At 45.7% G+C, this 25,176-nt stretch overlaps 1 pseudogene; it reads right to left on the reverse strand.

The window, feature by feature from the left end:
* The window catches only part of LOC147118637 (uncharacterized), a 138,822-nt pseudogene extending 117,991 nt beyond the window's left edge, over positions 1-20,831 (reverse strand).
* Between the last annotated feature and the right edge of the window lie 4,345 nt (positions 20,832-25,176).

A 25,176-nucleotide genomic window follows, 5' to 3' on the forward strand; every position in this document is an offset into this window, starting at 1 on the left:
AAGGCCCAGACTGTTGTGTTTGTTTTTTATGAAGGCCCAGACTGTTGTCTTTGTTTTTTATAAAGGCCCAGACTGTTGTGTTTGTTTTTTATGAAGGCCCAGACTGTTGTGTTTGTTTTTTATAAAGGCCCAGACTGTTGTGTTTGTTTTTTATGAAGGCCCAGACTGTTGTGTTTGTTTTTTATAAAGGCCCAGACTGTTGTGTTTGTTTTCTATGAAGGCCCAGACTGTTGTGTTTGTTTTTTATAAAGGCCCAGACTGTTGTGTTTGTTTTTTATAAAGGCCCAGACTGTTGTGTTTGTTTTTTATGAATGCCCAGACTGTTGCGTTTGTTTTTTATGAAGGCCCAGACTGTTGTGTATGTTTTTTATAAAGGCCCAGACTGTTGTGTCTGTTTTTTTTCAAAGGCCCAGACTGTTGTGTTTGTTTTTTATGAAGGCCCAGACTGTTGTGTTTGTTTTTTATGAAGGCCCAGGCTGTTGTGTTTGTTTTTTATAAAGACCCAGACTGTTGTGTTTGTTTTTTATAAAGGCCCAGACTGTTGTGTTTGTTTTTTATAAAGGCCCAGACTGTTGTGTTTGCTTTCTATGAAGGCCCAGACTGTTGTGTTTGTTTTTTATGAAGGCCCAGACTGTTGTGTTTGTTTTTTATAAAGGCCCAGACTGTTGTGTTTGTTTTTTATAAAGGCCCAGACTGTTGTGTTTGTTTTTTATGAAGGCCCAGACTGTTGTGTTTGTTTTTTATAAAGGCCCAGACTGTTGTGTTTGTTTTTTATGAAGGCCCAGACTGTTGTGTTTGTTTTTTATGAAGGCCCAGACTGTTGTGTTTGTTTTTTATGAAGGCCCAGACTGTTGTGTTTGTTTTTTATGAAGGCCCAGACTGTTGTGTTTGTTTTTTATGAAGGCCCAGACTGTTGTGTTTGTTTTTTATGAAGGCCCAGACTGTTGTGTTTGTTTTTTGTAAAGGCCCAGACTGTTGTGTTTGCTTTCTATGAAGGCCCAGACTGTTGTGTTTGTTTTTTATGAAGGCCCAGACTGTTGTGTTTGTTTTTTACAAAGGCCCAGACTGTTGTGTTTGTTTTTTATGAAGGCCCAGACTGTTGTGTTTGTTTTTTATAAAGGCCCAGACTGTTGTGTTTGTTTTTTATGAAGGCCCAGACTGTTGTGTTTGTTTTTTATGAAGGCCCAGACTGTTGTGTTTGTTTTTTATACAGGCCCAGACTGTTGTGTTTGTTTTTTATAAAGGCCCAGACTGTTGTGTTTGTTTTTTATGAAGGCCCAGACTGTTGTGTTTTTTTTTTATAAAGGCCCAGACTGTTGTGTTTGGTTTTTATGAAGGCCCAGACTGTTGTGTTTGTTTTTTATGAAGGCCCAGACTGTTGTGTTTGTTTTTTATGAAGGCCCAGACTGTTGTGTTTGTTTTTTATGAAGGCCCAGACTGTTGTGTTTGTTTTTTATAAAGGCCCAGACTGTTGTGCTTGTTTCTTATAAAGGCCGAGACTGTTGTGTTTGTTTTTTATAAAGGCCCAGACTGTTGTGTTTGTTTTTTATGAAGGCCCAGACTGTTGTGTTTGTTTCTTATAAAGGCCGAGACTGTTGTGTTTGTTGTTTATAAAGGCCCAGACTGTTGTGTTTGTTTCTCATAAAGGCCGAGACTGTTGTGTTTGTTTTTTATAAAGGCCCAGACTGTTGTGTTTGTTTTTTATAAAGGCCCAGACTGTTGTGTTTGTTTTTTATAAAGGCCGAGACTGTTGTGTTTGTTTTTTATAAAGGCCCAGACTGTTGTGTTTGCTTTTTATAAAGGCCCAGACTGTTGTGTTTGTTTTTTATAAAGGCCCAGACTGTTGTGTTTGTTTTTTATAAAGGCCCAGACTGTTGTGTTTGTTTTATATGAAGGCCCAGACTGTTGTGTTTGTTTTTTATGAAGGCCCAGACTGTTGTGTTTGTTTTTTATAAAGGCCCAGACTGTTGTGTTTGTTTTTTATGAAGGCCCAGACTGTTGTGTTTGTTTTTTATGAAGGCCCAGACTGTTGTGTTTGGTTTTTTAAAGGCCCAGACTGTTGTGTTTGTTTTTATAAAGGCCCAGACTGTTGTGTTTGTTTTTTATGAAGGCCCAGACTGTTGTGTTTGTTTTTTATAAAGGCCCAGATTGTTGTGTCTGTTTTTTATAAAGGCCCAGACTGTTATGTTTGTTTTTTATGAAGGCCCAGACTGTTGTGTTTGTTTTTTATGAAGGCCCAGACTGTTCTGTTTGTTTTTTATAAAGGCCCAGACTGTTGTGTTTGTTTTTTATGAAGGCCCAGACTGTTGTGTTTGTTTTTTATGAACGCCGAGACTGTTGTGTTTGTTTTTTATAAAGGCCCAGACTGTTGTGTTTGTTTTTTATGAAGGCCCAGACTGTTGTGTTTGTTTTTTATAAAGGCCCAGACTGTTGTGTTTGTTTTTTATGAAGGCCGAGACTGTTGTGTTTGTTTTTTATAAAGGCCCAGACTGTTGTGTTTGTTTTTTATGAAGGCCGAGACTGTTGTGTTTGTTTTTTATAAAGACCCAGACTGTTGTGTTTGTTTTTTATGAAGGCCGAGACTGTTGTGTTTGTTTTTTATGAAGGCCGAGACTGTTGTGTTTGTTTTTTAAAAAGGGCGAGACTGTTGTATTTGTTTTTTATGAAGGCCGAGACTGTTGTGTTTGTTTTTTATAAAGGCCCAGACTGTTGTGTTTGTTTTTTATAAAGGCCGAGACTGTTGTGTTTGTTTTTTATGAAGGCCGAGACTGTTGTGTTTGTTTTTTTATAAAGGCCCAGACTGTTGTGTTTGTTTTTTATGAAGGCCGAGACTGTTGTGTTTGTTTTTTATAAAGGCCCAGACTGTTGTGTTTCTTTTTTATAAAGGCCCAGACTGTTGTGTTTGTTTTTTTATAAAGGCCCAGACTGTTGTGTTTGTTTTTTATGAAGGCCCAGACTGTTGTCTTTGTTTTTTATAAAGGCCCAGACTGTTGTGTTTGTTTTTTATGAAGGCCCAGACTGTTGTGTTTGTTTTTTATAAAGGCCCAGACTGTTGTGTTTGTTTTTTATGAAGGCCCAGACTGTTGTGTTTGTTTTTTATAAAGGCCCAGACTGTTGTGTTTGTTTTCTATGAAGGCCCAGACTGTTGTGTTTGTTTTTTATGAAGGCCCAGACTGTTGTGTTTGTTTTTTATGAAGGCCCAGACTGTTGTGTTTGTTTTTTATGAAGGCCCAGACTGTTGTGTTTGTTTTTTATAAAGGCCCAGACTGTTGTGTTTGTTTTTTATGAAGGCCCAGACTGTTGTGTTTGTATTTTATGAAGGCCCAGACTGTTGTGTTTGTTTTTTATGAAGGCCCAGACTGTTGTGTTTGTTTTTTATGAAGGCCCAGATTGTTGTGTTTGTTTTTTATGAAGGCCCAGACTGTTGTGTTTGTTTTTTATAAAGGCCCAGACTGTTGTGTTTTTATTTTATGAAGGCCCAGACTGTTGTGTTTGTTTTTTATGAAGGCCCAGACTGTTGTGTTTGTTTTTTATGAAGGCCCAGACTGTTGTGTTTGTTTTTTATGAAGGCCCAGACTGTTGTGTTTGTTTTTTATGAAGGCCCAGACTGTTGTGTTTGTTTTTTATAAAGGCCCAGACTGTTGTGTTTGTTTTTTATGAAGGCCGAGACTGTTGTGTTTGTTTTTTATGAAGGCCGAGACTGTTGTGTTTGTTTTTTAAAAAGGGCGAGACTGTTGTATTTGTTTTTTATGAAGGCCGAGACTGTTGTGTTTGTTTTTTATAAAGGCCCAGACTGTTGTGTTTGTTTTTTATAAAGGCCGAGACTGTTGTGTTTGTTTTTTATGAAGGCCGAGACTGTTGTGTTTGTTTTTTTATAAAGGCCCAGACTGTTGTGTTTGTTTTTTATGAAGGCCGAGACTGTTGTGTTTGTTTTTTATAAAGGCCCAGACTGTTGTGTTTGTTTTTTATAAAGGCCCAGACTGTTGTGTTTGTTTTTTTATAAAGGCCCAGACTGTTGTGTTTGTTTTTTATGAAGGCCCAGACTGTTGTCTTTGTTTTTTATAAAGGCCCAGACTGTTGTGTTTGTTTTTTATGAAGGCCCAGACTGTTGTGTTTGTTTTTTATAAAGGCCCAGACTGTTGTGTTTGTTTTTTATGAAGGCCCAGACTGTTGTGTTTGTTTTTTATAAAGGCCCAGACTGTTGTGTTTGTTTTCTATGAAGGCCCAGACTGTTGTGTTTGTTTTTTATGAAGGCCCAGACTGTTGTGTTTGTTTTTTATGAAGGCCCAGACTGTTGTGTTTGTTTTTTATGAAGGCCCAGACTGTTGTGTTTGTTTTTTATAAAGGCCCAGACTGTTGTGTTTGTTTTTTATGAAGGCCCAGACTGTTGTGTTTGTATTTTATGAAGGCCCAGACTGTTGTGTTTGTTTTTTATGAAGGCCCAGACTGTTGTGTTTGTTTTTTATGAAGGCCCAGATTGTTGTGTTTGTTTTTTATGAAGGCCCAGACTGTTGTGTTTGTTTTTTATAAAGGCCCAGACTGTTGTGTTTTTATTTTATGAAGGCCCAGACTGTTGTGTTTGTTTTTTATGAAGGCCCAGACTGTTGTGTTTGTTTTTTATGAAGGCCCAGACTGTTGTGTTTGTTTTTTATGAAGGCCCAGACTGTTGTGTTTGTTTTTTATGAAGGCCCAGACTGTTGTGTTTGTTTTTTATAAAGGCCCAGACTGTTGTGTTTGTTTTTTATGAAGGCCGAGACTGTTGTGTTTGTTTTTTATGAAGGCCGAGACTGTTGTGTTTGTTTTTTAAAAAGGGCGAGACTGTTGTGTTTGTTTTTTATGAAGGCCGAGACTGTTGTGTTTGTTTTTTATAAAGGCCCAGACTGTTATGTTTGTTTTTTATAAAGGCCGAGACTGTTGTGTTTGTTTTTTATGAAGGCCGAGACTGTTGTGTTTGTTTTTTATAAAGGCCCAGACTGTTGTGTTTGTTTTTTATGAAGGCCGAGACTGTTGTGTTTGTTTTTTATAAAGGCCCAGACTGTTGTGTTTGTTTTTTATAAAGGCCCAGACTGTTGTGTTTGTTTTTTTGTAAAGGCCCAGACTGTTGTGTTTGTTTTTTATGAAGGCCCAGACTGTTGTCTTTGTTTTTTATAAAGGCCCAGACTGTTGTGTTTGTTTTTTATGAAGGCCCAGACTGTTGTGTTTGTTTTTTATAAAGGCCCAGACTGTTGTGTTTGTTTTTTATGAAGGCCCAGACTGTTGTGTTTGTTTTTTATGAAGGCCCAGACTGTTGTGTTTGTTTTTTATAAAGGCCCAGACTGTTGTGTTTGTTTTTTATAAAGGCCCAGACTGTTGTGTTTGTTTTTTATAAAGGCCCAGACTGTTGTGTTTGTTTTTTATGAAGGCCCAGACTGTTGTGTTTGTTTTTTATAAAAGCCCAGACTGTTGTGTTTGTTTTCTATGAAGGCCCAGACTGTTGTGTTTGTTTTTTATGAAGGCCCAGACTGTTGTGTTTGTTTTTTATGAAGGCCCAGATTGTTGTGTTTGTTTTTTATGAAGGCCCAGACTGTTGTGTTTGTTTTTTATAAAGGCCCAGACTGTTGTGTTTGTATTTTATGAAGGCCCAGACTGTTGTGTTTGTTTTTTATGAAGGCCCAGACTGTTGTGTTTGTTTTTTATGAAGGCCCAGATTGTTGTGTTTGTTTTTTATGAAGGCCCAGACTGTTGTGTTTGTTTTTTATAAAGGCCCAGACTGTTGTGTTTTTATTTTATGAAGGCCCAGACTGTTGTGTTTGTTTTTTATGAAGGCCCAGACTGTTGTGTTTGTTTTTTATGAAGGCCCAGACTGTTGTGTTTGTTTTATATGAAGGCCCAGACTGTTGTGTTTGTTTTTTATAAAGGCCCAGACTGTTGTGTTTGTTTTTTATAAAGGCCCAGACTGTTGTGTTTGTTTTTTATGAAGGCCCAGACTGTTGTGTTTGTTTTATATGAAGGCCCAGACTGTTGTGTTTGTTTTTTATGAAGGCCCAGACTGTTGTGTTTGTTTTTTATGAAGGCCGAGACTGTTGTGTTTGTTTTTTATAAAGGCCCAGACTGTTGTGTTTGTTTTTTATGAAGGCCCAGACTGTTGTGTTTGTTTTTTATGAAGGCCCAGACTGTTGTGTTTGTTTTTTATGAAGGCCGAGACTGTTGTTTGTTTTTTATGAAGGCCCAGACTGTTGTGTTTGTTTTTTATGAAGGCCGAGACTGTTGTGTTTGTTTTTTAAAAAGGGCGAGACTGTTGTGTTTGTTTTTTATGAAGGCCGAGACTGTTGTGTTTGTTTTTTATGAAGGCCGAGACTGTTGTTTGTTTTTTATGAAGGCCCAGACTGTTGTGTTTGTTTTTTATGAAGGCCGAGACTGTTGTGTTTGTTTTTTAAAAAGGGCGAGACTGTTGTGTTTGTTTTTTATGAAGGCCGAGACTGTTGTGTTTGTTTTTTATAAAGGCCCAGACTGTTATGTTTGTTTTTTATAAAGGCCGAGACTGTTGTGTTTGTTTTTTATGAAGGCCGAGACTGTTGTGTTTGTTTTTTATAAAGGCCCAGACTGTTGTGTTTGTTTTTTATGAAGGCCGAGACTGTTGTGTTTGTTTTTTATAAAGGCCCAGACTGTTGTGTTTGTTTTTTATAAAGGCCCAGACTGTTGTGTTTGTTTTTTTGTAAAGGCCCAGACTGTTGTGTTTGTTTTTTATGAAGGCCCAGACTGTTGTCTTTGTTTTTTATAAAGGCCCAGACTGTTGTGTTTGTTTTTTATGAAGGCCCAGACTGTTGTGTTTGTTTTTTATAAAGGCCCAGACTGTTGTGTTTGTTTTTTATGAAGGCCCAGACTGTTGTGTTTGTTTTTTATGAAGGCCCAGACTGTTGTGTTTGTTTTTTATAAAGGCCCAGACTGTTGTGTTTGTTTTTTATAAAGGCCCAGACTGTTGTGTTTGTTTTTTATAAAGGCCCAGACTGTTGTGTTTGTTTTTTATGAAGGCCCAGACTGTTGTGTTTGTTTTTTATAAAAGCCCAGACTGTTGTGTTTGTTTTCTATGAAGGCCCAGACTGTTGTGTTTGTTTTTTATGAAGGCCCAGACTGTTGTGTTTGTTTTTTATGAAGGCCCAGATTGTTGTGTTTGTTTTTTATGAAGGCCCAGACTGTTGTGTTTGTTTTTTATAAAGGCCCAGACTGTTGTGTTTGTATTTTATGAAGGCCCAGACTGTTGTGTTTGTTTTTTATGAAGGCCCAGACTGTTGTGTTTGTTTTTTATGAAGGCCCAGATTGTTGTGTTTGTTTTTTATGAAGGCCCAGACTGTTGTGTTTGTTTTTTATAAAGGCCCAGACTGTTGTGTTTTTATTTTATGAAGGCCCAGACTGTTGTGTTTGTTTTTTATGAAGGCCCAGACTGTTGTGTTTGTTTTTTATGAAGGCCCAGACTGTTGTGTTTGTTTTATATGAAGGCCCAGACTGTTGTGTTTGTTTTTTATAAAGGCCCAGACTGTTGTGTTTGTTTTTTATAAAGGCCCAGACTGTTGTGTTTGTTTTTTATGAAGGCCCAGACTGTTGTGTTTGTTTTATATGAAGGCCCAGACTGTTGTGTTTGTTTTTTATGAAGGCCCAGACTGTTGTGTTTGTTTTTTATGAAGGCCGAGACTGTTGTGTTTGTTTTTTATAAAGGCCCAGACTGTTGTGTTTGTTTTTTATGAAGGCCCAGACTGTTGTGTTTGTTTTTTATGAAGGCCCAGACTGTTGTGTTTGTTTTTTATGAAGGCCGAGACTGTTGTTTGTTTTTTATGAAGGCCCAGACTGTTGTGTTTGTTTTTTATAAAGGCCCAGACTGTTGTGTTTGTTTTTTGTAAAGGCCTAGGTTCATGGTCATTTTTGTTTAACTGTTTTTTTCATTTTCTGAATGTTGTGAGAGCCAGTTATGTCTCTGTCTGTTTTTTGGGGGGTTTATCTGAATTAGTTTGTCATGCGGGAAGGGCACGGATTTTGCACAGTAAAAAAATTTCTTTAATCACATTGTCCATGTTTGCACTTTGAACTATTTGTTGCCTTGACCGGCTGAGGGCTTGCGGAGCGGCTCCATTCATCTTCTTTCATTGGCACAAGCCATTCCCTGAGAGTGGGCCTAGAACCGAGATGCAATAAGCCGCCGGCGGACGGCCCTTGCACTTTGTGCCTCCCTCCCATCTTGGTGCTCCTCCTCCTCCTCCTCCGCCTCTGGTGCTCCTCCAGTGTCTACTGGCAGTGGCTGAGTCCTGAGGCTAGCCAAGTTGTGCAGCATGCAGCATGCTACAACGAAATGGGAGACTCGCTCAGGCAAGTAATGTAGGGCTCCCCCGGAACGATCCAGACAGTGGAACCGTTGCTTGAGCACGCCGATTGTGTGCTCAATGATGTTCCTGGTTGCTTGATGGCTGTCATTGTATCGCTCTTCGGCAGGGGTGCTGGGCGCACAGAGCGGGGTCATCAGCCAGGTGCACAAAGGATAGCCTTTGTCCCCGAGAAGCCATCCTCGTGGGTCAGCCTGGGCTTCGAAAATGTCTTTCACAGAAGTCTGGCACAGGATGAAGGCATTGTGGCTGCTGCCTGGAAAGCGGGCATTGACAGCTAGTATGAGATGCCTGTGGTCACACACCAACTGGACGTTGAGCGAATGGTAGCCCTTCCGGTTGCGGTAATCCTCGGCATTCTGTAGAGGTGCCCGCAAAGCCACATGCGTGCAGTCAATGGCGCCCTGGACCATGGGAAAGGCCACTATTCCTGCAAATCCCATTGCACGCTCTTGCTGCTTGTCCATGGTCATGGGAAAGGAGATGAACTGACATCTCCTTCTGAAAAGGGCATTGGTCACCTGGCAGATGCAGCAATGTACCGCGAACTGGGAGATGAGTAGCGGATTGGAAGGAGCCGGTGGCAAAGAAGTTGAGAGCTACCGTCACCCTCACTGCCACCGACGGAGACGTCCTGCTCCTCAGCTGTGGCTGCAGATCTCTGCGAAGCAGATGGCAGATCTCAGTGCTCCTCAGACATGTTCAGATATGAGAACTGCTGGTGGTATACCCTGGGTGGGTCTGGCCTCCTGTGCCGATGCCTGTTGGCCCTTCTCCATCTGGCCATGACTAGCACTCTCTCACGGCGTCTCTGAGCCCGTTGAATGCAATGCAGTAAGCCAACGTTTCCACCCATTGCAGCCCCCATTATATGTGGCGACTCAAGGCTATAGCACTGAAAGTTAAATCCAAGTGCAAAGCTCTGGCCTGAAGCCAGAAGTACCTGTGCGAGCGCTGAGTCAAACCAGAAAGCTCTCTCCCTTTGCCTCTCTCCAAATAGCCGTCTCTCACACAGGAGTGGAACAAAATGGCTGCCACTTATAATGCAGGAGGAGTCCCCTTTAATTAGCACCCCCGGCACCCCGCAGCAACTGGGAACCGTTCCCCTCTAGCAGTCGCTGCGAGCACCAGGTGCACAGAAGGGCGGCGCCACTGAAGTTCCGGTTCAGGGCGCACCAAGGGCGTTGCACCATGAAATAACGTCAGGATCTGCGCGCGCAGCTGAGCGGGTGCTGCGGTTTTACACCACCGCTAAATCTTGAGTGAAGTTCGCGAGAGGCGCAGATCGCGCCGCGCCCGGGCGCTAGGCGCTTAGCGCCCCACTTCTCCTCCTCCTAAGGCGCTAGCGGCTGGCGCTAACAACTGAATTCCTAGGCCTTGATCTCCAGATAAAGAAGGACCTACAGCATGTTTCCAGGAATTCCCTGTTTTATTGATGTGTGTGTTAGACACCAGGATAACTAAAAATACACGACCCGGAGCATCCACGGGGATGCGATCCCGACAGTTACTCTGGGATCACTCGCATTGTGGAACTCCAGCACTGACCCTGCTGAAGGTTGTAGGCTCAGGGAGTGGGGCCTCCAGGAGTGGACGGTAAGCAAGCTGGGTTTTGGTATCCTGACAGATATATGCCAAGGAACCAGTGGAATCCTTACTGAGGAACTGTAATGAAATCTGTTTGTCTTGCCTGTATTCGTTTTGCACTCATGTATATTACCCTCCCCCACACGGTGTATAGTTTCACTTCCTCTTCCCTGACTAACCTGGAAGGTTCCAGGTCTTGGCTCTTGGCTCCGCCCCTGACTTCTCTTACTTAAAGATCCCAAGATCTGTATGACTCATTCCTGCGAGCCAGTCAGTGTGTTGAGATGTTAGCTCTGATCTTAGTGATTAAAAGCCAACTTGTTAAAGTCTATGGCCTAGAAATTGGGTTTTGGCTTAGCCAGGGCTTTAGCGCCGGAAGTTAGTGCCGGCGCTAAGTCCCCTGCGCGCGCCAAAAATTCAGTGGCGCCGCGCCCAAACGGCTGCCGGCACTACTGAAGGGTCTTTGCGGCGGTACATCGGCGCTAACTGCCGTTTCGCGCCGCAATTCCGGCGCTGCGGCACCCGATGCGGTGCGGCAGGCTGGGGACGTGCAGGCCTCCTCCTCCCGTTAAGGAGGAGCTGCCTGCACCCGGCCGCGGCCCGCGCAAATCAGCTTAAAAATGAGCCCGGCACCTCGGACAAGTGCCGGGCTTGCATCTGTTCCGGGGGGGGGGGGGGAGAAGTCCGGGGAGGGAGCTGCGGGCAGGCGGCCGGCGGGAAAGTGGCCGGCCGCCGCGGGGCCTTTAATGCGCTGGCGCAAACTGGAGTAAGGCACCTCTGCCAGAACGTTGCTTGCGGCTGCCACGGGCGAGGCGGCCGCAACTCAATTTCGGAGTTCGGGCGGGTTACCACGGCAACCGGGACGCTGCGCACACCGATGACGTCATCGTTGCCGGCGCAGCGCTAACGGTGCAACGCCGATTTAGGGCCCCAGGGAATTTTTAAACTGGCCATAACTCTGGCGCTAGTCCCTCTAGCGCCTCAAAAGCGGCGCTAAAGCTAGTGAATTTCTAGGCCTATAACTTCTAGTTTTGTGGTTATTGAAGGCCCATCAATTTTAATCACTAAAGAATACTAGGATGGATCGACTCCTAAAAGCAGAGCGTCTGGACTTGGATCCACATTCTGCTGAAGCATCAAATCAATTTGGACACTGGCTCAAATGCTTCGAACTCTTCGCGAGGGCCTCATCCGCTAGCGAGGTAGATAAACTGAGTCTACTGACTACTCGCGTTAATCATCGGATTTATTCGTTCATCCGGGATGCCACCTCTTACACGGAGGCCATCACTATCCTGAAGGCCCAATACCAGAGGCCAGTAAACGAAGTGTACACCAGACATCTGCTGGCTACACGCAGGCAGCGACCTGAGGAATCAATGGACGATTTCTTACAGGGCCTACAGGACTTGGTCCGGGACTGTAACTGCAAGGCCATGACAGCCAATGTGTACTCTGACGAATTGGTCCGTGATTCCTTCATCACGGGCCTCAAATCGAATTATATCCGGCAGAGACTGCTGGAGAAGGAGGTCCTGGACTTAAAAAAGGCAGTGGCCACTGCGCGATCACTGGACGTGGCCCAGAAAAACTCTGACTCTTATTCTTCCGGCCATGCGGCCCTCACCGCCTCGTGCGCGCCGAGCGGGCCGCCATCTTGGAATCAGCCATCTTCCCCATCCAGGTCTCAGACCAGCTCTAAACCACCGGAGTCCCCACACAGAAGTTCACCCAGGAGTCCTACTACAGCGGCAATGTCTCGAGGCCCGAAATGCTACTTCTGCGGCCAAGCCAAGCACCCCAGACAACGATGCCCAGCGAAGGACGCTACATGCTTCAAATGTAAGAAAAAGGGGCATTTTAGCAAAGTCTGCAGGGGGAATCCGATTTCCAACTCCGTCACCGCCTCGTGCGTGCCGTGCGGGCCGCCATCTTGGGATCCGCCATCTTTTCCCGACTCAACGGCCGCCCAGGGCCCAACAGTGGCTTCGATCACGGTGGATCAATCCAGGCCACACCCGTTGACAAAATCCATGATGGACATACAGGTAAATGGGAATTTAACGAAATGTTTAATTGACTGTGTGAGTACCGAGAGTTTTATTCACCCTAGCCTGGTACGGCGGCACTCATTAACGGTAACCCCTACACGGAGCAGAATTGCTATGGCTGCTAAGCCCCACACTTCGGACATTTTGGGCTACTGTGTGGCAACACTGACTGTAAAAGGCACGGACTACAAGGATTTTAAACTCCTCGTGATGCCAGAACTCTGTGTTAATGTAATCTTGGGCCTGGACTTCCAGTGCCACCACGAAAGTGTCACGCTAGCATATGGCGGGTCCCAGCCGCCACTCAAAGTCTGTGGCCTATCAACCTTAAAAATCAGCTCGCCCTCTTTATTCGCTAATCTCGCTCCGAACTGTAGGCTCATAGCGACCAAAAGTAGATGGTACAGTCTGGAAGACAGACACTTTATCAAGGCGGAAGTGGACAGGCTCCTGCGGGAAGGCATTATTGAATGCAGTACCAGTCCGTGGCGTGCCCAAGTAGTCATAGTTAAAAATAGCGAAAAGAAACGGATGGTAATTGACTACAGCCAGACTGTTAATATTTATACCCAGCTGGACGCCTTCCCTTTACCCCGCATATCAGAAATGGTCAACCAGATTGCGCAATACCGAGTCTTCTCGACTATCGACCTCAAATCCGCGTATCACCAGCTCCCCATTAGAATGGAGGACCGCCCATACACCGCCTTCGAGGCGAACGGGCGCCTCTACCATTTTCTCAGAGTGCCCTTCGGGGTAACAAATGGGGTCTCAGTCTTCCAACGTGAGATGGACCGCATGGTTGACGAGAATAAACTACAAGCTACCTACCCCTATCTGGACAATGTCACTATCTGCGGGCACAACCAGCAAGACCACGATCTAAATCTTGCGAGATTTTTAAAAACTGCCCTAAAGCTGAATCTAACCTACAACGAAGACAAATGTGTCTTCAACACAACCCGTCTCTGTATCCTCGGCTGTGTGGTGGAAGATGGGGTAATTGGACCGGACCCTGACCGATTACGCCCCCTAAAGGAACTGCCCCTGCCACACAATCCCAAAGCTTTAAAAAGGTGCCTGGGATTTTTTTCATATTATGCCCAATGGGTGCCCAATTACTCTGATAAGGCCCGACCCCTCATTAAATCGACGTCCTTCCCACTATCAGCTGAAGCTCGGGAGGCTTTCACCAGTATCAAACAGGACATTGAAAGGGCTGCACTGTGTGCAGTGGACGAAAGCATTCCCTTTCAACTCGAAAGCGATGCGTCAAACTTTGCCTTAGCTGCGACCCTCAATCAGGCTGGGAGACCTGCGGCCTTCTTCTCCCGAACCCTTCAGGGACCTGAAATCAGGCACTCTTCTGTCGAGAAGGAGGCACAGGCTATAGTGGAGGCAGTGCGGCACTGGAGACATTACCTAGCCGGCAAACGTTTCACCCTGCTCACCGACCAGCGGTTGGTGGCTTTCATGTTTAATAACAAACAAAGGGGGAAAATCAAGAATGACAAAATACTCAGGTGGAGGATCGAACTATCCACGTTTGACAATGATATTATGTACAGGCCGGGAGCCCTTAATGAACCCCCAGACGCCCTATCGCGGGAAATGTGTGCCAGCATTCATACGGACAAATTACAGGGTCTCCACAACGACCTCTGTCACCCAGGGGTCACCCGACTATACCATTTTATAAAGTCCCGCAATCTGCCCCACTCCATCGAGGAGGTCAGGGCAATGACCAGAGCCTGCCGCACCTGTGCGGAATGCAAGCCTCGTTTCTACAGGCCTGACCATGCACACCTTATCAAAGCCACACGGCCATTTGAGCGCCTAAGTCTGGACTTCAAGGGACCCCTTCCCTCTGCCGACCGTAACGTATACTTCCTCAATATCATCGATGAATATTCCCGCTTCCCCTTCGCCATTCCCTGCCCAGACATGACCAGTGCCACAGTCATCAAGTGTCTCTGTAATCTATTCTGCATGTTTGGCATGCTGAACTACATACACAGCGATAGGGGGACGTCATTTATGAGTGATGAACTGCGCCAGTTCTTGCTCTCAAAGGGGATAGCCACTAGCAGAACCAGTAGCTACAACCCCCGGGGTAATGGGCAAGTGGAAAGGGAGAATGCTACTGTTTGGAAGGCTGTCACGTTAGCCTTAATGTCAAAAGGCCTTCCGACCTCCCGCTGGCAGGAAGTCCTCCCAGACGTGCTCCACTCCATAAGGTCTCTGTTATGTACAGCCACTAACGCTACCCCTCACGAAAAGATGTTCGTTTTCCCCCGGAAATCCACCTCGGGCATATCTCTACCCACGTGGCTGACGTCTCCGGGGACAGTACTATTGCGGAAGCACGTGAGAGGCCATAAAACGGACCCCCTTGTGGAAAAGGTACAGCTCCTCCATGCAAACCCTCAGTACGCCTATATCGAATACTCTGACGGGCAAGAGGACACTGTTTCCATAAAAGACCTCGCTCCCTCGGGGAGCGGAGAGAACGATGAGAGACTACCCGAGGAAGACCTACACCAAAAAGAGACAGGACGCCCAGAGGTATCAATACCCAACTTTAACCTGGAGGACACTGCAGATAACCTGGAAGACACTGCGGAGGCCCGGACAGCGGAGGAACCAGAATCCACTCCCCTAGAGGCACCCCAACTGGCTTTGCGCCGATCACCGAGAACCGCAAAACCTCCTGACAGACTCACTTATACCAACTTTTAAGAAACATCACCCCGATGGACTAAATCTAAAGAAGGGGTGAATGTAATGAAATCTGTTTGTCTTGCCTGTATCCATTTTGCACTCATGTATATTACCCTCCCCCACACGGTGTATAGTTTCACTTCCTCTTTCCTGACTAACCTGGAAGGTTCCAGGTCTTGGCTCTTGGCTCCGCCCCCGACTTCTCTTACATAAAGATCCCAAGATCTGCATGACTCATTCCTGTGAGCCAGTCAGTGTGTTGAGATGTAGCTCTGATCTTAGTGATTAAAAGCCAACTTGTTAAAGTCTATAACTTCTAGTTTTGTGGTTATTGAAGGCACATCAGGAACCGTCTGGGGTTTTACCAGCCAGCGTAGGTCTCGGGGTGAATGATCCCTGACTCCCCGAACTGTCTTACATTGAACCCAGTTCAGATCAAGGTGAGTTCAGTTTACAGGAGAATAGGGACAAATATCACCCACAATTGAGGGAGTCAAAAGCAGCCATTAGAGTAGATCAGAGATCTTTTGGAAGATGCTGCACAATTGTGGTAATAATAGTAAAAGCTTTTCCAGCTATGTCAGGAGTCAGAAGACATCGTTACACAGAGTTACATAGAATTACAGAGTCTACAACACAGGAACAGGCCATTCGGCCCAACTGGTCAATGCCGGTGTTTCTGCTCCACACGAGTCTCCGCCCACCACTCTTCATCTAACCCTATTAGCATATCCTTCTATTCCTTTCTCCCTCATGTGCTTATCTACCTTCCCCATGAATGTATCTGTGTTATTCGCCTCAACTACTCCTTGTGGTAGCACGTTCCACATTCTGACCTCTCTTTGGGTAAAGAAGTTTCTCCTGAATTCCCCATTGGATTTATTAGAGACTGTGTTATATTTATGACCTGTAGTTTTGGACTCCCCCACAAGCGGAAACATTTTCTCCAGGTCCACCCTATATAACCTTTTCATCATCTTAAAGACCTTGATCAGGTCACCCATCGGCCTTCTCTTTATTCTGGTGAAAAGAGCCCCAGCCTGTTCAGCCTTTCCTGATAAGTATATCCTCTCAGTTCTAGGATCATCCTTGCAAAGCCTTTTTCCACCCTCTCCAGTGTCTCTATATCCTTTTTATAATATGGTGACCTGAACTGTGCACTGTACACCAAGTGTGGTCTAACCAATGTTCTATACAAGTTTAACATAACTTTTCTGCTTTTCAATTCTATCCCTCTAGAAATGATCCCCAGTCCATTGTTTGCTCCTGTTATGGCCTCATTAACCTGCGTCGCTACTTTTAGTGATTTGTGTATCTGGACTCCGAGATCCCTTTGCTCTTCTATCCCATTTAGATTCTTATTTTCCAAGTAGTATGTGGCCTTCTTATTCTTACTACCAAAATGCACCACCTATCTTAAAATGTATTTGCCAATTACCCTTCCATTCTGCAAGCTTGATAATGTCCTCTTGTATTTTGTAACAGTCTTCCTCAGTATTAATGATGAACAAGGTCAGAGAATGCAGAATCAGGGGACAAGTAGCTGAATGGATTGCTGGCTGGCTTCAGGACAGAAAGCAGAGAGTCGGGGTAAAGAGTAGCTATTCACAGTGGCAGAAGGTGGGTGGTGGTGTTCCACAAGGATCAGTGCTGGGACCACTGCTGTTCACAATTTACATTAACGATTTAGACTTAGGAATCAAAAACACAATTTCTAAATTTGCGGATGACACCAAATTGGGGGGCGGGGGGGGGTTAGTCAATACTGAGGATGTCTGCAACAAATTACAGAGGACATTAATAAACTTTCAGAATGAGCAAATAATTGACAAATTAAGTTAAACACAGATAAGTGTGAGGTATTACATTTTGGTCAGAAGAATAGGGAGGTCACTTATCACTTGGAGGTTGCGAGTCTAGGTGGGGTAGAGGAACAAAGGGATCTCGGAGTACAAATACACAAATCACCAAAACTTGTGACACAGGTTTGCAAGGCCATAACAAAACAAACCAAGCACCAAGGTTTATTTCTAGAGGGATAGAATTGAAAAGTAGGGAAGTTATGCTAAACTTGTATCGAACCTTGGTTAGCCCACACTTGGAGTACTGCGTACAGTTCTGGTCGCCATATTATAAAAAGGATATAGAGGCACTGGAGAGGGTGCAGGGAAGATTTACAAGGATGATACCAGAAATGCGAGGGTATACAGATCAGGAAAAGATGAACAGGCTGGGTCTCTTTTGTGAAAAGGCTGAGGGGTGACCTAATAGAGGTCTTTAAAATTATGAAAGGTTTTGATAGGGCGGATACAGGGAGAATGTTTCCACTTGTGGGGAAGAGCATAACTAGAGGCCATCAATATAAGATAGTCACCAAGAAATCCAATAGGGAATTCAGAAGAAACTTCTTTACCCAGCGAGTGGTGAGAATGTGGAACTCGCTGCCACAGGGAGTGGTTGAAGTGAATAGTATCGATGCATTTAAGGGGAGGCTGGACAAGCAGATGAGGGAGAAGGGAATAGAGGGTTATGGTGATAGATTTAGATGAGGAAAGACAGGAGGAGGCTCGAGTGGAGCATAAACACCGGCATGGACTGGTTGGGCCGAATGGCCTCTTTCTGTGCCGTATATCCTGTGTAATCCTATTAATTAACTCTACCTCCCAATTTGGTGTCATCGACAAATTTTTTAATTCGATTCCCAAGTCCAAATCGTTTATGTAAATGGTGAACAACAGTGATCCCAGCACCGATCCCTGTGGAACACCACTTCCCACCTTTTGACAGTCTGAGTAGCTACTCCCAACCCCTACTCTCTGTTTTCTCTTTTGTGACCAGCTTGTTTTCCATAACAGTCTGTAAGATCTAGAAGATGACCCAGGTCAGGCCGTGTGGAGTGAAGGGCCAGGCAGCAGAATGGATGGAAAGCTGGCTACAAAACAGAAATCAGAGGGTTGGAGTTAAGGGAAGTTTGTTGTGATCTTTCCATCCATTCTGCTGCCTGACCTTTGACTCCACAGGGCCTGACCGTGGTCATCTTGTAGACCGTACATACTGCAGACACAGTGCACCAGTGGTGGAGGGGGTGGATATTGAGTCCTGTGGCAGGGGCGCTGATGAAGTGGATTTCTCTGTCCGTGAGTTTTGAGGCATCGCTGGTGGCGTTTTTCACCACTTTCCACCTTTAAAAACAACCTTGCTGCCAGTTTATTAAAGCCATTAACAGCCGCTTGGGGGGACACACCAATAAATGAGGTCTTGTTTCCCTCACAATGACAGGCCTGAACCCGAGTTAGAAAACATTTAGTAATTAAACCAGACTGGGCGGGGCCTGAGGTGTGAGTTAATCACAGAAAATTGGTGGCCAGCGTACTTCACACCAGGGCTGAGGACCTGGGGACTCGGGTTTCTGTATCATTTATTGATTCATTTAGTTTATTGCCCAATCTCAATCAGACGGGCGGGTCATCTTGCTGTCCGGTGGAGGCGAGGTTCCCCAGTGGAGAGCTCTCTACGCGGGGGTCCTTCCCTGTACCATTGGGGATCTGGGGTGGAGACTGTTACAAGGAGCTGTCGTGTGCAACAGTTTTTAAGCTCCTTTCCGGACTCCAAGGCCAGATGTGATGTTTGCAGCCTGGAGTCCACGGGCCGTGTATATATTCAGTGCGAGAGGTTGCAGCCCCTGTATAGTTACCTGAAGGGGCTGCTCCTCAACTCTGGGTTACACTTTAGCCCCACGCTCCTAATCTTTGCCCGCCCGGAGCGGAGGGGGGTGGGTAAGTCGGAGGATCTTCTCCTGGGCCTGCTCTTGGGCCTGGCGAAAACAGTAATTTGTAGGCCCAGGATGGACGGGGCCCATGGGGGGTCACTCTGGCTGCCTGCCTCTCTTCCATGGTCTTGTCCCTGCCCGGGTGGCCCTGGAGAGGGAGCAGGCAGTGTCCACCGGTGGGCACGGAAGGTATCAAGAGGCGATAATCGATCCTCACAATCACATTGTGATGTAATTATTAATTGTGTGTGTGTCACAAATACATTTCTTCTATTCTGATACAAAAGCTCTACTAGACATGTTAAACTACTAGTTATTTAATCAGGGCTGCAGCTGCTGAAAGGTTGATTGTACTGAGGTTTGTGGCCAGAGCTGGCAGACGTGTTGTTCTGAAGTCTGATGTCTCACACCTGAAGAGTCTGTTTATGTCGTGTTGTAATGACCTTTTTCTGTTGCCTGGTGTCAGAAATAGAAATCAAAGGGAGATGATGTCCCACACTGTTAATCAACTCTTTGACACATTCCCATGCATTTCCTTTCTTAATTTACAAAGATCACAACTCCATTAGTGAACAATGGATTGCCAGTCTGCCACTTTTTCGTGAGGCTTGAAAGGATTCGCTGTGAAGCGACACCTGCCCATCTGTCTGTGTGTCAGTGTGTTTGGATTGTGTTAGACAACAGTCCTAATATCTCGCCTACATCCATTACAATTTTTGAAATGTTAGATTGTACTTGGAAGAAGTTGAGTTTGAATCTGACAATTCTGAAATTGGGAGCTGTTAATGATTTCTGTTTTTCACGTAACTATATAGTGATGTGATCAGTCAAAGCAAATTAAAAGATGCTGCTATTTGCTGAACACAACTGAATAATTCTACAAGGATGTTATCACAGTCTTCCTCAGTATTAACTACACCCCCCAATTTAGTGTCATCTGCAAATTTTGAAATTGTACTTCTGATTCCCAAGTCCAAATCATTCATGTACATGGTGAACAACAGTGGTCCCAGCACCGATCCCCATGGAACACCACTTCCCACCTTCCACCCGTCTGAGTAAATACCTTTAACTCATCCTGTTACTATAACTGGACTTGTCTCCATTCCCGTGCCGAGGGGATTGCTGTACCAGACGGGAGCAGCAACATTTGGGGACTCTCGATTCTCCACCAATTCCCATTCCCCTTCTTTCTGGTGGATAATGGAGGTGCCACTGTGTGTAATGTGCAAGTCAGTAAGAATTGTCAGCGAGGATCAATCAGCACTTTCTAATTGGAGATGTTAATCAGTGGAACCTTTCAGACACTGAATTGTAGATTTTGTACCAAAGATCAATTTAGGATTGAAGTAAAAGTTCATAATTTTATTGTAAAATAATTCAGGGACTCTCATCAGAAATTAAGGGGAAAGATCAGACAGCGGTTCTTAAACAAACACTGCAGCCCTGACAAGTCAATCAGCTATATATCCAGAATATTAAACTCCAGCCCAGTTATAGGGGTTATTCATATCAGCAGAAACAAATCCCAACTGTCAGAATGAACATGGTTCAGTCCTGGCCGTGATTAGCAACAGCATCCAACCCCTGCAATCACATGTGAACTCGCTGGTGTCTCAGCAGGTTGGCTGACAGAGTAAATCCCTTCCCACACACGGAGCAGGTGAACGGCCACTCCTCAGTGTGAACATGCTGGTGCGTCAGCAGGTGGGATGACTGACTGAATCCCTTCCCACACACGAAGCAGGTGAACGGCCTCTCCCCAGTGTGAACTCGCTGGTGTGTCAGCAGGTGGGATGACTGAGTGAATCCCTTCCCACATATGGAGCAGGTGAATGGCCTCTCCTCAGTGTGAACATACTGGTGTGTCTGGAGATTGGATGAGCAAGTGAATCCCTTCCCACACACTGAGCAGGTGAATGGCCTCTCCTCAGTGTGAACTCGCTGGTGTCTCAGCAGTTTCGACGATTTAGTGAATCCCTTCCCACACACGAAGCAGGTGAACCTCCTCTCCCCAGTGTGAACTCGCTGGTGTGTCAGCAGGTATGATGACTGAGTGAATCCCTTCCCTCATATGGAGCAGTTGAACGACCTCTCCTCAGTGTGAACATACTGGTGTGTTTGGAGACTGGACGGGCAAGTGAATCCCTTCCCACACACGGAGCAGGTGAATGGCCTCTCCTCAGTGTGAAATCGCTGGTGTCTCAGCAGGTTCGATGATTTAATGAATCCCTTCCCACACACGGAGCAGGTGAATGGCCTCTCCCCGGTGTGACTGCGTCGATGAGTTTCCAGTTGGGACGGGTAATTGAATCCCTTCCCACAGTCATCACATTTCCACGGTGTCTCCATGGTGCGGGTGTCCTTGTGTCTCTCCAGGTTGGATGATCAGTTGAAGCCTCGTCCACACACACAACACGTGTACGATTTCTCCCTACTGTGAATGGTGCGATGTTTTTTCAGGTTGTGTAACTGGTTAAAGCTCTTTCCACAGTCAGTGCACTGGAACACTCTCACTCGGGTGTGTGTGTCTCGGTGCTTTTCCAGTCACAATGATGTTTGAAATCTTTTCCCACAGACAGAACAGACAAACATTTCTCCTTCCATATTCAAAGGCTGATGATATTCCCTGTAAAAGCAGTTTACAAAAGACAACCCTGTAAGTTCAGGATTAAAATACAGAACAGATAATTCCAGTTTCTATGGAACATTCTTTCCTCTCTTATTACATAGAATTACATAGATTGTACAGCACAGAAACAGGCCAAACGGCCCAACTGGTCCGTGCGGTGTTTATGCTCCACACGAGCCTCCTCCCATCTCTCTTCATCTCACCCTATCAGCATCTCCTTCTATTCCTTTCTCCCATGTGTTTATCCAGCTTCCCCTTAAATACATCCCTGCTCTTCACCTCAACTACTCCCTGTGGCAGCAAGTTCCACATTCTCAGCACTCTCTGGGTGAAGGAGTTTAATCTAAATAGGACTTTCCTGGGCAACCAATCAGCACTGCTGCCTCTTTTGTGCATTTCCTGGCGAGGCAAAGCAGTTGATATTTTCTGATCAAAAAGAGCTGAGCTCGGCAGCATTAGTCCTGTTTTGCTTCCTTTGGAGACCAGGTGTACGAGCAAAGTGAGCGCAGCCTTCATAGCAACCGCAATAAAATTGTTACAGTTGTGAAGGAACTTTGTGTCAGTGCACTGGACCACAAACAAAGTATGTGTGTCGATTATTGTCTGACTGCGCTACTGTAAAGTGCCTTGAGATGTTTTAAAAGCTCTATATAAATGTAAATTGTTGTTGGTGTATCGAGTTCTCTGTTGAAATTTTGTGAAATGATCAATAACCAAGGAAGATCATTTCTTTGTTTGGTTCTGTTAGTTTTCATAGAATCATTGAAATGTACAGCATGAAGGAGGCCATTCGGCCCATCAGGCCTGTGCTGGCTCTTAGAATGAGCACTCGTGCTTAGTCCCACATCCCTGCTTGTTGTCCGTAACCCTGTAAGATCCTCATCCTCAAGTACCCGCCCAACTCCCTTTTAAAATCATTGATGGAATCAGCTCATGACCTTTTCAGGTGGAGCGTTCCAGATCCCCACAACTCTGAGTTTTATTCAATTGTTGCCACAGTTGCCTTCTGTGAAGGTTTAATAATAAATGCATTTTGCTGTGAAAGCAATTAAAACATTCCTAGTATATAAATAGACAGATGCATCAAAATATTAAAATTGTGGGAGGGAGGGCAGTGCTCGCCAGGGCCCAATAAACAATGGAATTCTTGTTTCCCAACCCAATGCTCAGAAGATGAAGTCCCAGAGCTGCCTCTGGCTCGGTTCCACCTGCCCTATTCTGACAAGTGAAGGTGTCGGTCAGTGCACTGTGATTGCCCTGTGGGCAGAAAATGGCAAATCTAGAAGTATGACCACAATAACACATTTTAACCCCAAAGTTGTAAATCCCCGTCCCACACACTCCCCCTCCTCCCTGTGCTGAAATCCAAACCCATCGCACCATCTCCAACATTTCTTTCCTCCACTTCCAGTTTTCCCCTCCCTCTACTCTGGTTGGGTTCAGTTCTCCACCCGCTGTGTGCAGAGTGAGAATAAAATCAATGAGTCAATGATTGTCTCTCCTGGTCACTGGGACCCTGAAGCCCCGCCCACTCACTGGTCCTGTACCAAGATGGCCGCACATGCGCGTATGGGGACGATAGCAGAGTGGTAACATCACTGGACTAGTAATCCGAAGGCCTGGACTAATAATCCAGAAACGTGAGTTCAAATCACACCACGGCAGCTGGGGAATTTAAATTCAGTTAATTCAATAAATCTGGAACAAAGAGCTAATATCAGTAATGGTGACCATGAAACTATCGAATTGTCGTAAAAACCCATCTGGTTCACTAATGTCCTTTCGGGAAGGAAATCTGCCATCCTTACCCGGTCTGGCCTATTGGTGACTCCAGACCCACAGCAATGTGGTTCACTCTTAACTGCCCTCTGAAATGGCCCAGCGAAGCACTCAGTTGTAACAAACCGCGATGACCATCACCACACGGACTGCAGCGGTTCAAGAAGGTGGCTCACCACCACCTTCTCCACGGCAACTAGTGATGGGCAATAAATGTTGGCCTTGCCAGCGACGCCCACATCCCAGAAACAAATTTTAAAAATCCCTCCCTGCCCAAGATGGCAGCAAGTGACCCCGCCCTGCCCAAGATGGCGGCCAGTGACCCCGCCCTGCCCAAGATGGCAGCCAGTGACCCCGCCCTGCCCAAGATGGCGGTCAGTGACCCCGCCCTGCCCAAGATGGCGGCCAGTGACCCCCGCCCTGCCCAAGATGGCGGCCAGTGACCCCGCCCTGCTCAAGATGGCGGCCAGTGACCCCGCTGACCCGGGCCTGTCCCCGCGGGGTAAACCCGGGGCCTGTGGGCTCTTATTCAGGGTCTGAGGCCTACACCGGGTGTTTGTGAAGCTTCCCAGGTGACCCGTGGCTCCAATTCCTCCTTCTGTCCCCGGGAGAAAGCCTCACAGCCGCCGCCCCGCAGCTGGATGAACCCCGGCCCCGGGGGCTGCTATTCGGCTCTAAGGCCGCGGCCCCTTTATTATAAAGCCGGCCTTGTGGTTTATTCTCCCACCGCGTCCGCCCGCCCTCTCCTACCGCGCCTGCCCTGTCCCGACCGCCATCTTCCTCCAGGTGACCCAGGAACCTGGTTCTACTGCGCCTGCGCACCGGGCCCCCGTCATTCAGATAGGGCGTATTCCCAACCGCACGGCATTCTGGGTACTCACAGCCGCCATTGAGGATGTGAATAAATTCCTGATAATTGATTCTTTTTTACGCTTCAGCGGCCTGTCCTCTAAATCATACCACGTGTCTTGGGTGAATGGAGCGGTTGAGACCAAGAAGTGAGGCGAGGAAACCATTTTTAAAATTCTTTCATGGGATGTGGGCATCGCTGGCAAGGCCAGCATTTATTGCCCATCCCTAGTTGCCCTTGAGAAGGTGGTGGTGAGCTGCCTTCTTGAACCGCTGCAGCCCATGTGGTGAAGGTGCTCCCACGGTGCCGTTCGGGAGGGAGTTACAGGATTTTGACCCAGCGACGATGAAGGAACAGCGACATACTTCCAAGTCAGGATGGTGTGTGACTTGGAGGGGATGGTGTTCCCATGCACCTGCTGCCCTTGTCCTTCTAGGTGGAAGAGGTCGCGGGTTTGGGAGGTGCTGCTGAAGAAGCCTTGACGAGCTATATATAAAAAAATAACCTGGCCATTGACCTCTGCACCACGATGACATCACAATCACTATTGCGAGCGGGCATTTTAGGGATCAGTGATAGACGTGAGGAGAGTGGTTAGGGGGATACAGTCAGGGGTTGGGGTTAGGGATTACTTTAGTGATTTGGGTTAGGATCTTACGGTTAGGCTACCAAGGCTAGGAGAGGCTCTCTGGAAGATATGGGGAGCTGGGACTTGTCCATGAGGGTAACCAAATTTATGGGAACTTAAAAATTCTAGAGTAAGACTGGAGAAAAGGCCCAAAAATTGAACAATTGGTTGCAGGAAATCCATTAGTCTCCTCTTATCATGGAAAAAACCAAGGAATTGACACACTGTTTAAAATAAAGCTGATTTATTTGGCATATATCCAGAATCAACATCACTAAAACAGATTATCTGGTCATTATCACATTCCTGTTTGTGGGAGCTTGCTGTGCCCAAATTGGCTGTCACATTTCCTACATTACAACAGTAACTACATTTTTAAAAAAAAGTATTTCATTGGCTGTAAAGCGCTTTGGGACATCCAGTGATCGTAAAAGGTGCTATATAAATGTAAGTCTTTTCTTTTAATATTAAATTCCACCCCAGTTAGAAGGGTTATTAACACCAGCAGAGTGAACATGGTTCAGTCCTGGATGTGATTAACTGCACCAAAAACAACAGAATCTAAACCCTGCTGTCACACGTGAAGTCGCTGGTGTGCCAGCAGGTTGGATGACTGGGAGAATTCCTTCGCACACACGGAGCAGATGAATGGCCTACCCCTCGTGTGAACACACTGGTGTGCCATCAGGTTGGATGAGCGCCTGAACCTCTTCCCGCAGTGAGAGCAACTAAACGGTCTCTCATCAGTGTGAACACGCTGGTGTTTAATCACTCCCTCTGAACTTTAAAATCTATTCCCACAGTCACA

The sequence above is a fragment of the Somniosus microcephalus genome, chromosome 4 (genome assembly GCF_052327205.1).
Source record: "Somniosus microcephalus isolate GS21.2 chromosome 4, FLI_Smic_1.0, whole genome shotgun sequence".
NCBI lineage: Eukaryota > Metazoa > Chordata > Chondrichthyes > Squaliformes > Somniosidae > Somniosus > Somniosus microcephalus.